Here is a 5308-nt window from a genome sequence, read left to right as displayed (position 1 = left end):
AAGAGAGAGGAGAGAACCTCTCTCTCTAAAAACTACATCTACTCCTAAAATTGTAAATATGAGAGCCTTCTCATGAATGAATGCAGTCCCCTACTTTATAGCCTCTAATCTGTGTTTTCTGGGCTGCAAACTGGGTCAGAAACAGTCCAGAATTCGCTGGTTTCGAATTTTGCCACGCTGGATTTCCGTCACTGCGACGCGGCCACATGGATCACGCGATCGCGTCACCTAGCGTCAGGGGAACTATAGCATATTATATATCAAAACGAAGCCCCGGACGTTATCTTTCCAACGCAACAGGAACCGCGTCGTTTAGACCTCTGTAGCTAAAGTTATAGCCGTTTGAGTGCGAAGAGGTCAGGCTGGACAGCTTAGCAATTTCTCCAACTTCTTGCATTCCTTCCACTTTTGCATGCTTTCTTCCCATCCTCTAAGCCATCCCTGCCTTATAATATCTGAAAAAACTTAACACACATATCAAGGCATCTAATGGTAATAAGAGAGGATTAATAATAAGCAAATATAAGATCAAAGAAGCATGTTTTCAATCAAAGCACATAATTAGGAAGGCAAATGTAAAATCATGCAAATAGTATGAATAAGTGGGTCGAGTTGATAAAAACCACTCAATTGAGCACAAGATAAACCATAAAATAGTGGTTTATCAACCTCCCCACACTTAAACAATAGCATGTCCTCATGCTAAGCTCAAGAGAAGCTATAAAGATGAAGAGGAATGATATGAAATGCAACCTATAAATGCAACTACATGCTAAATGCTTTTACTTACTTGGTTAAAAGTAAACAAATCTTTCAAGAGGAAATATGAACTGGATTTCACTAATTTAAATCATGAAAATGAAGTACAAATAGACTTGCAAGAAGAAAATAGCTCATGAAAGCAGGGAACAAGGAATTGAGCATCGAACCCTCACTGGTAGTGTATACACTCTAATTACTCAAGTGTTTAAGGTTCGATTCTCTCAATTCTCTACTAACCTTGCTTTCTAAGGCTTGCTCTTCATCTAACAATCAACAAAAATTTAATGCACATATACACATATCAAGAGGTCTTTTAAGGGTTGTAATGGGGTTAGGGTCAAGGTAGGATTGTATTTGGTCAAGTGGACTAAAATCTGAATCCTTAATTAACTTAAATCTTTTCCCACCTAACTTAAACAATCCATGTAATCATAATACAATATCTAACCATCCATTAACCATGTTTTCCACATATTCATGCATTCTAATTTCAAGTACAGCTCATATGCATTGCTTTCACTACTTACTTTGGGGCATTTTGTCCCCTTTTATTATTTGCTTTTTTTTTCCTTTATTTTATTTTATTATTATTATTATTTTTTATATTATTTTTTTCTTTTCTTTTCTTTTGTTTTTCTTAATGCATATGATTAATTTATTGAATGCATGAACATATTCTCAACATTCTTTCACATTTTCAGAAAATTCTAACATACTCAATTCTCAAACCAAATATTTCCAAACCCACTTTTCTCCACACTTAATTCATGAGCACTCTCACTAGTCTAAGCTAACCAAGGATTCAAATTTAAGGACATTATTGTTTTCTGCTTAGAGTTAATGATGTGCTAAAGTAAAGAACAAAGGGGTATAATAGGCTCAAATTGGTTTGCAAGGGATAATGAAGGGTTAAGGCCATATGGGTATGTAAGCTTAGTGAAACAAAGGCCTCAATCATATAAGTGTATGCATACATCAAACCATGGAAATATAGAATCAAGCAAGACAAAGATCACAATTTTAGAGAGAAAAACACACTAAAATAAAATATTGGTTGGTAAAATGCAACCAATTCAAATAGGCTCAAAGATCTCACAGGTTTTGTGTGTTCAAGCTCTAAACCATGTTCCAATATAATATTTCTTCAAACAAGTGTAACAAAAATTTTATTCAAATTAGTGAAATACTTTAAAAGATTTCTTGAAAAAGAAAATATTACTTTAACCAAGTGGTAAAATATGCAAAAATCAAACAAATATGCAATTAATCATGCAAATACAATAATGAACAAACAAATAAAATAAAAATTTTGGTGTTGAGTCAGGAAATAACTAACCCATGGAGATCGACATTAACCTCCGCACACTTAAAGATTGCACCGTCCTCGGTGCATGCTGAGATGTGCAAGTGGACGGGTTGCTTCAACTGATGCTTTTCTCATCAAGGAATGTGCGTAGGAACTTATTTGTCTCTCCCATTAAGAAGCTTTTCCTCTCCCTTTGTGGTGGCCATCCTGAAAGAAGAGGGAAAGGAAAAAGTAACCCAAAAAAAAGATAGAAAATAAATAAATAAAATGTGGGTGTTAGTGCCAGATAATAAGGGTCTCAATTACATGGTAGCTACAACATGCAAGTGAGAAAACAATAGAAGTACATGGCAGATCAAGAGTGCAAAAATTTGCAACAATGGGAAGAGAGAGTGAGTAATGAAAGACAATGTAAGTTCGTGACAATGCAAATGAAGTGCAAGTATTATAAAAGATTGGCATTGGCAGATAATTAATATCATCCCACAGTGTAAAACAAGTTATTAAGCACCAAAGTAATTCAAGAAAAGATGTAACAGTTGAATAAGAACTTTTGAACACCAAAATTAATAAATTTAAAAAAAATAAAAATATGCAATGAATGAAAGTATGCAAATAAATAAAATAGAATGGGAGTGAGAGAAAATAAGAGAGGAAGAAGAAAGAAATAAGAAAAGATAAGAGAATAAGGATTCGGAGAAGAAAAGATAAGAAAATTGGCACTAATCTGGATAGGTTGTGCGACGCTGGCGACGCGGTCGCGTGGGTGACGCGGTCGCGTGGTGCGCAATAAGGTTAGGCGACGCGGACGCGTGGGGCACGCGATCGCGTGACTTGATTTGTGCTAGTGGCACGAGTGTAGCCTCGCGGTCGCACAACTCTCTGTTCAAAACTTAGTATTGCCAAAATCCTGGGTGACGCGATCGCGTGGGGGACGCGATTGCGTGAGTGGCCATCATGGGGATATGACGCGGACGCGTGGGGCACGCGTTCGCGTGGTGAGGCTTGGGCTTTCAGCACAATTCCAGCCCAACTCCAGCTCAACTTTCGGCCATGCACCTTTTGACGTCGAAATCCAGGTCACGTGGCCGCGTGGGGCACGCGATCGCGTGGAAGGCTAGTATTCCCCTGCGACGCGGATGCGTCAGCGATGCGGTCGCGTGGGACAAATTGTGCCACTGGCATGCCTCCAGCCTTGCTCCAGCGTGACTCTCTGTTTGTTTTTATTTTCTCTTCTCTCCTTGCGACGCGGACGCGTCGCTGATGCGATCGCGTCGCGTGCTCGCTTTTTTTTTTTATAATCTAAAAAATGCAGAATGCAGTGTTAATATGAATGTGATACAAAACTCCAGGTTCAATATAACAAAATAAAATTCAAAAATAGATAAAACTAAGTAATGAAAAGGGAACGATCATACCATGGTGGGTTGTCTCCCACCTAGCACTTTTAGTTATAGTCCTTAAGTTGGACATTTGATGAGATTCCTGCTATGGTGGCTTGTGCTTGTACTGATCCAGGAATCCCCACCAATGTTTGTATTTCCAGTAACCTCTGGGGTCCCAAACTAGGCGCAGAAAGCCTTCAAGTAAGTTAAAGCAAGTGACAAGGCCCCAAGAGTGGTGATTTCTAGATTGGATTCCGGGGTCCCAGACCTTGCCTTTGCACCCATCTTCTTGTTGATCATCATCATTTTTACACTTGGGTGGTGAACAGTCAGAATTCTCACTGAGACATCCAAACAGCTTCTTAGACCCATTCAGTTGAGCTTTATACTAACCTTTGCGTTTAAACTTAAAGCTTCCAACCATAATGAACCTTGCAGGACAATTCTTACCACTGGCCATCTTCCTTTTACTCTTAATGCCATAAAGAGCTCTAAGTTGACCATCCGTCTCCAGTAGCCCATATTCAAGTGGGATTAGAAAGCTATGGGATATGAATTTTACCCACTTGAATGTTGTGAAGGATGATGGCAACGTAGGGGGAGGTATTTTTAATGAAATTGCAAGCTCCACTCCCTTGTGCTCTTTTCTGATAACTACAACTTCTTTGCAAGCTTCTTCAATTTCAACCTCTTCCTCTTGGTAGCTCTCTTTCAATTCAATCTCCTCTTCATTGCTTTCCAAGGGCATGGGAGGTTGTGCTTCTTCTTCTTGAATCTCCATCTCTTGATCAACCTCTTCCAAGTCTTCAACTATGATATGCTTTGGAGGTTGTACACCCTCCATTTCCTTGAAACGATCCTTTGTCTCTTGATGCACTCGGTTATCATAGGTAGGATCATAGTGCTCTTGGATTGATGGATATGGAGATAGCAGATATTGAGGTGGTGGTGGGATGGGGAGATCATTCTGTGATTGAAAAGGAAGTGCACTAGAGCTTGAGGGTTGATTGTTAAAGGTATTTGGTGGTCTGATTTGGGCGGCGAGAGCTCGTATAGTAGAGTTTAGATCGGTAAGTGCTCTCTCCATGGAGATTTGGGGTGGATCTATGTAAGGTTCATTTGGTTCATAAGGTGGTTGGTATGGTGGATGTGGGTTAGGGTCATATGGAGGTGGATGGCGAAAAGGGGCTTGTGAGTTTGGTGGTCCAAAGTCATGTTGAGGAAAGGGTTCATAGGCATATGGTGGTGGTTGTTGATAGTCCACTGGAGGTGGTTATTGCCATGAGGGTTGATCAAATTCTTGTGGCTCCTCCCATCTTTGATTGTTCCAACCTTGATGCCTGTTCTCATTGTAATTTCTTCTTCCTGCAACATAATTGTAACCAGACTCATAGCCAAAGGGGTGAGAGTTCATAGTAGAAAATAAAAATTAAAAAAATAAAAACAAATTGAAATTAAAAGGTTATTTAAATTTTGAATTTGAAAATTAAATTTTGAAATTTGAATTTTAAATTTTTGAAATTTGAAATTTGAAAATTTTTTTAAATTTGAAATTTTTTTTTTAAATTTTAAATTTGAATTTTGAAATTTGACTTTTGAAATAAGATAAGATAAGAAAAAAAAATTTAAATTAAAAATCAATAACCTCTTAATTTACGAAAAAGCAACAAATAAAAACAAATAAACAAACAAAAAGCAAAAAAAATATTTACAATAACCAATAATAAGGCACACGTTTGCAATTCCCCAGCAACGGTGCCATTTTGACGTTAGGATTTTTGCCAGTAAAGAATGTCATAAAAACAGTCGCGTTGTAGATATAGTCTCTAAACCGACAAAAATCCCTTCGTACAAA

This window comes from Arachis ipaensis, chromosome B06 (genome assembly GCF_000816755.2).
Source record: "Arachis ipaensis cultivar K30076 chromosome B06, Araip1.1, whole genome shotgun sequence".
In the NCBI taxonomy this organism is placed as follows: domain Eukaryota; kingdom Viridiplantae; phylum Streptophyta; class Magnoliopsida; order Fabales; family Fabaceae; genus Arachis; species Arachis ipaensis.
This window is presented reverse-complemented; position numbering follows the sequence as displayed.